A 13,402-nucleotide genomic window follows, 5' to 3' on the forward strand; every position below is an offset into this window, starting at 1 on the left:
TCCCTACAGTATCTTTCTTATGCTTTTAAAAATCAAATTGTATTTTGTCTCTAGCTTTTGTTTTGGACGTAAAACAGCCATATGGAGAAATGCCTGTGATATCTATACATATACATAAATATATGTACTTGTATATATATATACACATTATGTAATGTGTTTTATCTAAGACAATTTTGAGAAGAAAAGGAGAATTAAACTATTTTTTTATTTTAATTTATTCACTGATACATTTTATGTGATATTGATGGACCTAAAAGTAGTACTATTCAAATCTATTTTCAACCATAAAATTTATTTTAAAACATCTCAATAACCCTATCTGTGCAAATTATACACTACATTTAAAGTTATGTTTTAATTACTTTATATTAATGACCCAAACTCAGAAAACTGATTGAGTGATATTGTGATCACAGACTTCACTGATGTTTTAGAAGAGAATTCATTTTTTAATATGGTCTTATTGTTTTTTTCAGTCGGTTGCCTGAAATATTTCTTCAAATTTCCATTTTATTAATAATAATTTTGAAATTGTTGACATTTTCAATCAAAGCTTCTCCATAGATGTATTTCTATTAAGATAATATTCTTGTAAAGCAGACGTGATAACAGAAACATTAATTCCAAAGGGCACCTGCACCCCTATGTTTATAGCAGCACTGTTTACAATAGCTAAGCTATGGAAACAACCCAGATGCCAGAAATAGATGACTGGATCAAGAACTTGTGGTACATATACACAATGGAATATTACTTAGCAATCAAAAAAGATAAACACATGCAGTTTGCAGCAGCATGGATGGAGCTAGAAGGGATCATGCTCAGCGAAATAAGTCAGAAAGGAAAAGAAAAATACTGGATGGTCTCACTTATAGCAGGAATTTAGAAAACCTAAATAAGGGACCAGGAAAAAGACTAATTAATACAAAGTAAAAATCAAAATCAAGAAGCACTATAAACCAGAGACACACTGGGGCGGGGCGGGAAGAGGGGAGAGGAAGGATTAGGGTCAAAATAAGTGGGGGGTGCAATTGTATGGTGAATATAACCAAAATGAAAATGCATACATTGTGCAGAAATGAAAATGATGTAAGAATTATATAAAATAAAATATTAAAAAAAGATAATACACTTGTATGAAAAAGTTGATAAACTCCGTGCAAAATTTGCAAAAAAGCATATTTTCAAATTTACATATTTCATATAAAATGTAAATATTTTAACTCACATGCCCTCAAATATACTGTCCTTTTTCTCTATTTAAGGTAGTTTTCTTCCTTGTATATTTTTACAACTAAAAGCTCAGTACATGTATTATTTATTATCTCTTATTACTCATTTGAAAGTTTTACCAAACTACTATAAATTTAAAAGAACTTTTTATCTTTATTTTAGTTCATTCTAAAGTAGAGAATAAAATAAAATAAAGAAGATCATCATTAAAAGTACATTTTCATGTTTACATATTACAGAGCACAAATAATTTCAAAATCAAATTTTATACAGTTTGAACTTTTGATACTGATTGTTTTTTGCAAAAATTTCATTTTTCTACAGTAAAAAAAAGAAGCTTTTTATAGCTTCATTCACTGAATATTTAAATTAAAAATTCCCAACTGATTTTCAATGAAATGCAAGCAAAGTTCAGTGTCACTGCAGAATATTTAGGTTTATTTGTAAAAAGTTCTTAAAAATTCAGATATTTCAAAATTCAGTGACAAACTGTGCAAAGAGAAAAATCCTCACATTTCTACTTAATAGTATTTTTTGAAATATATTTACCTTCAGTCACTTTACTCTGTCAAAAGGTGGTAGCTCGATTAAAAAAAAAAATTGTTGTATGTGAACTCCAACTATGTGAACCACTTTGCCTTTGTAAGCCATAGTGTCATGGACACGTTTATGTTATGTTTGGTACCTCTACCTTGCCGGGCCTTCTCATCTGCATTGTTTTAGACTGCAACATCCAATTGTCTTCAGTTTTATCCATGCTTAGTTGGGTATTTCTTTCTTTTTTTTTTTTTAAAGATTTATCTATTTATTTATACATGCACTGGGTACAGTCAGAAGCGTGGGAGGGTGAGAGAATTCACCAGAGCCAGAGCAGAGAACAGAACAGGTAGACAGAGGAAGTACACTGCTGAGGGGAGCAGTGGGCGGCAGGAGAGGTCTGCGTGCCATGTGGCCCAGCGGTTGAGCGCTGGGTTGCGAAGCTGCCCGCAGCCTCTGCAGCGCAGGTTCGATCCCTGGCTGCTCCCCGGCCACCTGAGGAGGGTCCCACATGGCGCGCAGACCTCTCCTGCCGCCCGCTGCTCCCCTCAGCAGTGTTTTTCATTGGTCTGTCTGTTCTGCTCCCTGCTCTGGCTCTGGTGAATTCTCTCACCCTCCCGCGCTTCTGACTGTACCCAGTCCATGTATATACAAAACAAACAAACAAATAAATAAATAAATAAATAAAATATGCCTCTATTTAAAAAAAAAAATTAAAAAAATTGAAAAAAGGCATTTGATTTGTATGAAGAGGAGAACATAAGGAAACAGCAGCATTTAGGGTCTTGAACTTGGGATATAGTATAAAAGAAGGGAATATTTTCTCCTTCCCTGCTTTGAGCAGCAGAAAAACTCAGGTTTTCATAACACAAACATGTCCCTGAAAATAGTTTCCAAAATAGTTCCGTTTAAGCACTGTTTCTGCTACATTATATTTTTTCTGGGGTCTCTTGTCTCAGACCATCTTTTGTCCTACATCCAGAATGTCTTTAAGCCATGACAGCATTTGTTCACATGTCAAAAATCCCTTAAAGAACAAGAAACCTCTCTTATCTCTCCAGGTATAAAGCAGCATCTCTATCTCCAATGTCCAAGAATCATTAAATCTGCACTCACATATGTGTACTTCCTTGCCTGCACTGGAAAGTGGGCAACTTGACCATGAGTTTGCTATTTGATTCATCTCTGAACCACCTGGGACTTGCAAAATATTGTCCAATGAATGAATAGCGTGATTTTATCTGTGCAAAAATAATGATAAACATTGTAACTGATTAAAAAAAATTCCAAAAAACATTTGATATTCTAGAATTAATCTTATTGCCACAAACATTACAGAATGAAAATGATTCATTCTAAATATACAGTTTGAGGTTTTTGACACATTGTATACAATGTAGTTTCCATGAAAACCAAGGTGTAGAACATTACATCACCCCAAAATTTCCCCATATGTCTGCGTACTCACTCCTCTTGCCCTGGCACTAAAGCATCATTTTGCTTTTTGTCATTATATATATGACGTATATTTTTTAGAACAGCATTATCAAAAAGAACCTTCTTCAATAAAGGAAATATTCTAATTTTTCTGTACCCAACATGGTAACCACTAGCCACATGTGGCCAATATGACTGAAGAACAAAAGTGTTTTAAGAAAATGTACTTGCTTAGATGTAGCCACCACATCTGACAGTGCAAGCTAGACTATCATATAAATGGAGACACATAGTATTATTCTTTTTTGTCAGGGTTCTTTTGCTCAAATATCATTTTTAAAAAAAGATTTATTCATTCATTTATACAAGCACTGGGTACAGTCAGAAGTGCAGGAGGGTGAGAGAATTCACCAGAGTCAGAGCAGAGAGCAGAGCAGGTAGATTGATGAAGTACACTGCTGAGGGGAGCAGTGGGCGGCAGGAGAGGTCTGTGCACCATGTAGGACCCCTCTTAGTGCCATGTGGGATCCCAGGCGGGCGAGTGATCAAACCAGTCCTGCGGAGGCTGCAGGCAGCTTCACAACCCAGAGCTCAACCGCTGCGCCACGGGGGAGGCCCTAGTTGGGTATTTCTAAAGCAACCCTTCTAAAGTAACAACTCTTTGCACATCAGGATGGGGAAGAGAAGCTTGGTATCTAATCTTCCTGTTTTGCTTGTTTTGTTTTGTTTTACAATCACTGGACTGGTAGGAATGGGTTTTCCCCTTTTTCTCTTCTGATTTGACTAGTATCTTCCTTTCACAAAAAGCTGTGATCAAATCTTACAGGCCTTGAAGTTAAAGTAGGAGGTGGGGGAATTCAGAAAACCTTTTTATCTTTTAATGAGGGTCTCTTTAAATCACATCTTCCTATGGACATAAAGTCCTATTTTGGTTGCATAAGCTGAATATTAACTTTCTTTCTCCATATTACTATTACACCAAATGTAATTACTCTTTGTAATTCCCCACTCCTCAGCTTCACAAATGACAAATGATAAGTGTTACATTCTGACTGGGTGGACATCATGAAATGAAATGAAACAAGCATATTCCGAAGTTTTCAAAATTTCACTCCCTTTTATAATATATTACTAAACAAATTGTTAGTGAATCAAAAGTATCTGTATATGAACAATTCCTTCTGAAAGAATTTCCTATTGCTACAAGCTAATGTGAGAACACTAGTTTCACGGTATCCTTATAAGGATTATCAGCTTCAAATTTTTTTAACTTAATTATCAAGAAATAATAATTAGATTTTCTGAATTTTATTTTTCATCTAGCCTCACTAAATCTGCAGACAAGTGTACATAAATTCATAAACTCATGAAAAACAAAATTTAATAAGTTGATCTAGGGATATAAAAAGCAAGGCACTGAGCAAAGCCAAGACTGAGATATTTTTGTTACTGAGATCAACAGTTTTTGAATTTTACTTTTATTTGAGAGCAAGATTTGTCTGCTGAGGCTACTGATCTGGATCTTTAGTAATATGATGATCTCTAAGATTTACTTGGCTCTTTCAAGCTTCCATAGTGGTTGGTGTTTTATATATATTCATTTCCCATGAAACTTACAAAATATTATTAATTCCATTTTACAGCCAAACTAAGAATGAGCGATCTTAAGTGATTTGCTGCAAGTAGGTGGAGAGAGCTGAACAGGGTAGGGGTAGTGAGTCTGAAGTGGAATTCTGATTCACTCCTGACTGGTTCTAATATGTTGAAGATTTTTTTTTTTAAGATTTTTTAAAATTTATTTATGAATACAAGACCTAGGGTCTAGGCTAGAGGTGGTGGGGGTGAGAGGATTCACCAGAGACAGAGTGGGGAGCAGATCAGGCAGATCTACTGAAATACACTGCTGAGAGGAGCAGCAGGCGAGTCAGGAGAGGTCTGCTGTGCCATGTGGGTCACCTCCCTGGCAAGGGATCAAACTTGTGCTGTGCAACAGTGGCTGGCAATAGCTTGATAGTGCTGAGATTTTAACCCCTGTACCACCAGGGAGGCCCTGAAAGAATTTTTTAACATCTTCAAATTGCTTCCTTATCTGCCAAACAGAATTAGGAAGTCTTTCTCAGATTTGTTATAAGAAATAAACCTCTTGATAGTTATAAAGGAATTTTGTTTAGAGCTTCGATGGTAAGAGCCAGTTAAAGAATAATTATCCCCATTGTCGAATAGCACAATGTTCTTTCTCTTACACTCCACAGCTTTTCTTCTTTTAAATAAAGCTTCTTTAAATATAGTTCAGTGGCTTTACTGCATTAAATTGTGTTGTGCCCAGGATCAACAGAGATAAAGAAAGAGGAATTGAACTAAAAGGGATTTCACATTTGAATTTACTTTATAAAATATTAAAAGCATAAAAAAGCAAGAACTATATATATATATATACGTGTATGTATATATGGTAATATCTGTATTATATATAGATGGTGATAAATGATTTTTAAAAAAACAAGAATAATACATATTAACTCTTGTGACAGAAAAACAGGTTCAGCAGAGGAAGAGATCCACAGAGAGCAAAGTGCAGATCTTCAATGCCTTTAGCATCCTTGTCTCTGAAATCAGATCGAGGACTTTCAGCACTTGTACATTTTATCCTTCTCAAACTGGGGAACAAGAACCATAGGTTTGACTAGTGAAAGATGAAGTGGCCGGCCAAAATTCCAGTCCAGCCTGCACACTTACTGGGATTCTAGTGAGTGCCAGGGCCAGTGCCAAGTGCTCTGGGGAATGGAGTTGAGTAAGGCATGGTCACTGCGTTCTCATCTAGTGGCAGAAGCAGGCACACACTCAAGTAACTTGATTCCAATGCAAACTGTGATAAGTGTTATCTTAGATCAGTGGAGGAGACAGGTCACACGACTGGAATAGCATGAAGTCAGGCCTGAGGCTGAGGCCATGCTGTTATTTAGGAACTCTATCGGGTTCATCTGGCAGCTTGGCAATGGTCCAAAAGCCCTGTAGCTTCTTGACCTGGGTGTGCTGGGTCATAGGATGCTTCCATCTGCCTCTCCTAGAGTCTACTGTAAAGGCCCCTGGATTCTAAGAGTAAATGAATACAAGCAGAGAGAGAATTTCCATCTTTTTAAAACAAATGATACTGGAATGCTTGGCAACTGTGGAAAAATAACTGCTTGAAACAAGGTTACCTCTTTTCTCTCCTAGCCTATGGGAATACCAAACATCAGAACTTCCAGCTCTCCATCCACTCAGGAAATAAGCAAAATCTAAAGTATTGTGTTTATTTTTTTAGGGTAGTTTCGTTGTTGTTGTTTTATCTCATTCAGTTTTGCCTTAGCTATGTCTCCCTGATGGAACATTGAGGTGCTGCAGGACAGAGCTCCACTAACTCAGCCCGCCTCACAAAGAAGCTGGGCAAAGCTCTATTACATTACATACTCAATCAAGTTCACTTGAATTTAACCTTCTGCTGTTCCTTAAACTTGCTCCATCCTCCCAAATGGCTGTCAACTTTTCCAAATTGCCTTCAAAACTTAGAATCAAAAGTTAAAGGGAAGAAATAAGATCGTTCTTCACTAAATTTTGCATTAGGGCATATAGATGGAAAAAAATATATTTGTTCTATCTATGTGTTCTATCTATGTGTGCTATCTCTGGTCCTGGGTGGTCTCAGACAAGCAATTCTCACTGAGTCTCTGTCTGCTTGACTGTCAAATTAGAGGTATGTATAAGTTTATTGTCAATACTTTGTTTTGAGTGGTCTATCACTTTAATTATGTTTTTTCTTTATATTATCTGCAGTAATAATAGTATGATAATTTATAAAGCATTTTATATGCATTATTTATATGAAAATGTGCTTTCAACATTAAAATTCTTTAATTAGGACCTGGCTATATTGAATAGAGGACAAGGTGAACAGAGGAGTATTCCAGGACCCCTCTGAGGCAGAGTTGCCATCTAGGACTTACAATGACCTAGATCAGATTCCTATTGTCATGCACTGATCCAAACCAAATGTTAGGACTTTGGAATGGACTAGTTACTAGTGTAAATACAACCATGGAAACCACAAATTTGTGCTTCTACCTGTGCTGGCCAGACCCACCAAACAGGGTTCAGTGACATCTTTAGGCAGAAGAGACTCTCTCCTATTTCTTTTTACTCAGGCTTCACCGTCTACCTTCCTCTCATGTACACTTACAACTTCAATTACCAACTAATAGTGATGGTTACCAACTCAGGAAGTCTAAGCTCATCTACAGTCTCAGATCTTAACCCACTTTTCTAAGATATTTTCTAATGCAATACCTGCATTATGTCCTAGAAGTTCAATGCAAATACCCCTCTCCATTGCCTTTGGTTGTAACAGCACCTCTTCTGACCCAGTTGGCTTTTCCAACACTTGACTTGTTAACCTGGCTCAAAACTTTCAGTTTAGGTCTGATTTCTTTCTTTTTTTTTTAAGATTTATTTATTTTATACAAGAACTGGGGTACAGGTCAGAAGCACGGGAGAGTGAGAGAATCCACCAGAACCAGAGCGGGAAGCAGAACAGGCAGACGACCGAAGACACTGCTGAGTAGAGCAGTGGGCGAGGCAGGAAAGGTCTGCTGTGCCATGTGGTGTTCTCCCTGGCCAGTAGGGAATCGAATCGGCACTGCAGAGGCCGCAGACAGCTTCGCAGCGCGGTGCTCAGCCGCTGCACCACAAGGGAGGCCCAGGTCTGATTTCTTTACTGGACTTCTATTGTTAATAGATGGATGAGTCTAGAAGATTTTTCCCCTAGAAGTATTTACTGCTGTCATATTAGACCTCATCATTGCTTAAACAAATACTTAACATCTAAAATTTTTCTCCTTGAGCTATTTCACCATGAACTTCTATGATCTGGCACAATCAGCCTTTACACCACTAAGTATGTCCCACCACTAAGTGAACTATGTGTTATTCCTCCTTTGCATGTTCCTGCCCATGCTCACACCTTTGTAACATTAAGTTGTTCAGTATGTCCTGCCCTATTTCCCCACACTGTTCTTGCAAAGCATGATTCCTTTTTCCAAGGTGCAGCTTCAATGACCCTTTTTCTATTAAAACTTTTTTAGGCCAACTCTGTGTTCTTTTTTGAAACACAGGTCTTTTTACCTTTTTTCTTGAAGAAAGACCACTAATCTTATTCTGCCTCATAATTTGCTTGTTTGGGTACTTATTTATCAATGTTCCTTTGCTAACTATCAATAACCAGAGGCAAGGGCTGCACTGACTCACTGGATGTAAATGATAGTGAACTGGGCTGGACTAGAGCAAGACTACATACAAGGCACACTCTCATGCAGAGAGCAACTAGACAGAAGGTCATTGGCTTTGTTGAGTCAGCTTCTGAGTTCCTGGTTTACTTGTGGAACCACATTTTCAGAAGTTTATTATTATTATTTTTATTCTAGGTCATATCACTGTGTATCTGTGGGGATCTTGACACAACAGAGGACTCGATACAGCTTAGATTAAGTGTGACTACAGTTAGGAATCATAAAAAGAATCAGGACATGAAAGGGAGCTACGAAGTCAAGGTCTGTCCTTGTTCTCTTATCTATGGTTTGTTCTATTTCATCTAGAGGATGCAGTTATAACAAAGATACCCTTCACTGACTTTAATATGAATGCTGCTGTAATTACATCAGAAAAGAGCTCTGAAAAAATTGATGCAAGAGGGTAGTTTGCTCTGAAACACAAATTTCAGTCAGCAGTTGAACCAAGATTGGGACCACTTATTCTGCAATCTGGCATATCCTGTGTGTTATATCTCTCTTTCTACACTTGAGTATCCATAATGCAGAAGATCAGAGTGTCCATATTTAAATAGTATTGATCTTGGAGCAAATGGGTGACTGATTGTATCTTCAAAGCTTACCCAAGGATCTCCCTTCACCACTGATAAATCATACCAGATGTAGCTGTTTGTCTGTCTCCTGAGGAGGAATTCCAGGAGGATAGAGTTCCTATCACTCACCTGTTTATTACATTAAATACCCAATGAATAGCCAATTAAATTCATAGAACTTAGAACATCCTGCTATTCTTTTTTAAGATTTGTTTGTTTGTTTGTTTGTTTGTTTGTTTATTTATTTATACAAGCACTGGGTAAAGTCAGAAGCACAGGAGGGTGAGAGAATTCACCAGAGCCAGAGCGAGGAACAAAACAGGCAGAATGACGAAGCACACTGCTGAGGGGCAGCAGGCCTGGCAGGAGAGGTCTGCCACCATGTGGGGCCCTCACCAGTGGCCAGAGATCGAACTGGTGCTGCAGAGGCTGCGGGCAGCTTTGCAGCCCAGTGCTCAACCGCTGCACCACTGGGGAGGCCCTTTCTGCTATTCTATAGCTTTTCCCTGTGAGCCAATTTTCATTCAAGTCATCAGAACTCTGACTTGAACTTGCCAGGTAAAATTCCTCTTGCAAAATAATTTATTTGCCCCATGAATTCCTAATAGTCATTCAACCCCACAGCACAAGAATCTGACTCCTCAAATCAAAAACACTGTCATTTGGAGATGAAGTGAGGAAACTATACCTAGCCAGTCCTCAGCACAGGGACAGCATGCCCTGGGACAGGGCCTGACCCTCTACCCCAGAACCTGTTCCCGCTACCTGAAGACCAGGAACATGTCCACCTGGTACTTACTCGCTTACTCCACCTGACAGGAAGATGGTTTAGGCTTTCTCTTGCACAATGCACAGGGGGCGGAGGAGGAAGGCAGACAAAATACAAGTGGTCAGGTTGATTTCATCAGGCATAGCAGCAGCTCCTCAATATTTCTTTGAGAAAAGATGTTTGGCAGCTTAAGCACAGCATGCTCAGGCAGATTCCATTTAGCAGGACATATGAGCGGTCTTCAATCTCCTCCTTCCCTCTTTTTGCCTCTCCTCTTTCTCCTGGCCCCAGGCAAGGATTTTTTCTTTTCTCTTTCTTTTTATTTTTCAGGGGGGTGGATCAGGTGTTAAAGAGAGTTTATGGATTTTATTTCAATTAATGTGCACATTTCTTCAATATTGAATTCTCAACAGATCTTCAGAAATGAGTAAGCAATACATTCCCCTGTCTTTAAAAAATGTATTTTTTTTCTTTTATTTTTCTGGATAAAAAAGTAATATGGACATTGTTGAAATTTTGAAAAAAATATTATATATCGATATATTTAATGTATATTTTGTTTAATGGCTATGTTTAACGGATCATTTGACAAAACACTTTATTATATTCTTTATTTAAATGTTTTATAATAATTTTCATGTTAGTAAATTTTCTTTCATAGCATAGTTATTTAGTCACATAATACTACATTATATAATCATAACAAAAATTATTTAGTTCTACGCTTTTGGACATTAGGATCTATTTCTTGGTTACTACATATGATACACAAAATCTTCTGTTGGCTTTCTTAGAATAAGTGCTCATCCCTCTTTGTGGGATATGGCACTGAATCTAGATATTCATACTTAGCCACTAGATCAAGGTTGGACTGGGGAAGGTTTGAGAAGCACAGGAATACAAAAATAAAGAACTGAACGTACAACTGCCAGCATTCTGCATTCATTACAGCCCACAGTTTACTGTTGCCAGAACTCCCGCTTATTAAGCAACCTGCCCCAAGACTCTCTCTGACTTTAATTGATCCATAGTTTCACTCATCCTTTTAATTACAGTCCTAAAGCACCCAGACCCATGTGGATCAGCACATGAGCCACATCAGGTTCACCCTGCAGAGTTCAACAGGTGAAAGGAATTAAATGCATTTCATTCTTTACTTTTACCCATATATGGATTTTTAAAAGACTCTGATAACCAATCCAGGGCAATGCAGAACAAACTTTAGCCACTCTTCTTAAACTTGCAACTACAATAAAGTCATTCTCTTAGGCCCTTTATTATGTAGATCAGCTTAATTTTCTTCTCAGCAAGAAAAATCTTTCCTACTAGAAAAGAGGAAAATGGGAAGGAGAGGAAAAGAATCTATTTAGTGAACTAGAGTGAAGAACCAAATGCTGGTAAATTGTGTCCTGTCACATAATCATTTCTCAAATACTTCCTGAGACAGGACAAGTTTCTAGCACAGTTCCTATAAGGAATATGAATTAAAGAAGAAAATCTCTACTACTGAGAAAGAAGACAAGCAACAGTGAAATACCTATCTGACAAGATAATTGGTATTTCATTTCAGGAAAACAAGGAACAAAAATGAACAATTATGCAGTGTGTGTGTGTGTGTGTGTGTGAGAGAGAGAGAGAGAGAGAGAGAGAGAGAGAGAGTATTTACAATTTTGGTGAGTATTCACAATGAGCAAAATATGTCAAATTCTGGAGTTTGAAGTGCCATTAGACAAGGGGCTCCATTCAAGTCACCAGGAGGGGAAGACAGTCACATTTGCATTCTACTTGACACTTCACAAACCTTATTTCAGACATGTAATTTCAAACTCAAATCATTGATGGCAGCTTTCTGACAGATGTAGATATCTTTATCTATCATACCCATAAAAACCAAACAAGGGGTGTGGGGGGGAACAAACAAACAAACAAAAAACCACACCATAATACAAACAAAAATGAGTCTTAGGGTTTGTTGCTTTGGATTACTACAGAGGGCTCCCCATCATTTTCTTTAACTTATTCTATGGTTACTGCCATAGAAATTTTTGTATAAATGAAATAAACTTATGCTATTGGTCACCCATGATAAATGGTTCAGCTTAGTAATTATTCTGACCATTTTTATAGTTCAGTTCTTAGATATTCGTCTTTTCCATATTTTAGAAATTCATTATTCCAACAATTAAGTGACACAGACCCAGCATCTGGCAATAAATTTTCTGCTTTCTATGACATTTACTAAGTGCCAAGTAGTTGGCTTAACTCATTAGTCAGCTCTCCATAACTTCCCATGCATTTTCATTAAGTTTTCTACTGAAACACTCATTTTAATTTACTTTTTAACATTTTAGAACTTGTTCTCTTGACATTAAATATATTAATATATTTTATCTAACAAATAATATGTACTCATTATCATATATAATATATTAGAGTGTTACATTAAATGGTATATATCTATCTATAACCTATATTAATATTATAATTGTCATGACTAATTTTATTTTTAAAATACATTTTTATCAATGTATGTCTGATAGAAAATAAGTGACTATACATATATTTTCCATATTAAAAAGGGAACAAAATCCAATTATCTGCAGCTGCCATAAAATTTAAGGATAGAAAGTAATTCAACTTTTAGGAAACTTTTTTTTAGAAGCCATTGTATAGCAGGTATTGTGCTAGGTACATTTGCATACTTCTTGAAACATAGCCCCAAGTCTAAAGTACTAGTACCTATTTTCAAACGAGGAAATGTTATCAGAAGTATGTGGTGCTTTAGCAAGGATCACACATCTAGACTTTGAAGGCAAAGTGGAGAACCAGGACTTGTACTAACAAATGACTTTTATCCCAGAATTGGAAATTGAGCTGCTGAAGTTGGTCACTATGACCAATCTCACAATGAACAAAATATTAGCAAATCCCATAATACTCATTGCTTACATCTTGATAGAACTCAGTTTTGGTACTGCCTTGTGGAAAAAGCAGAAAAGTCCATCACTATTATAACAAAACTTATTTTTCTTTAAATGGATTTGCTTTAACTTTGTAATTAATCTCATTTGTCCTAATGATGTCCTAATCTCATCATCTGATCCACAAGCAATCCTCTCCTCTTATGCACACTTTGACACGCCAGTGATATACTACTTACTTTTGATAGAAATAATTGCCCTAACAGAGGGTTTCATAAACATTCTATCTCAAATAATATTGCCTCTTGATAAAATGACATCCTCTCACTGATGAGCATAAAGGATTTCTGCAAACATTATTAATAACAATACCTCCTCACACAATAATAAGGGCATATGGACTATTCCCTATACATGTGAGGCAATTCTCTTTTCAGGTCTGCAGTTAGGTATCATGATACAGACAGAGAAAGGAAACTAAGTCTAAGCTGAGAAGTAACTCACCATAATTCAAACAAGTAATTAGAGGTACAATCAGATTCAATGTCTGATCCTAAAGTCAGGAATCACTTACTATTTATAATACCTTAAGTTAAGTCTCTTGCTTAA

The sequence above is a fragment of the Talpa europaea genome, assembly GCF_964194135.1.
Source record: "Talpa europaea genome assembly, chromosome: 4".
NCBI classification, from domain to species: Eukaryota; Metazoa; Chordata; class Mammalia; order Eulipotyphla; family Talpidae; genus Talpa; species Talpa europaea.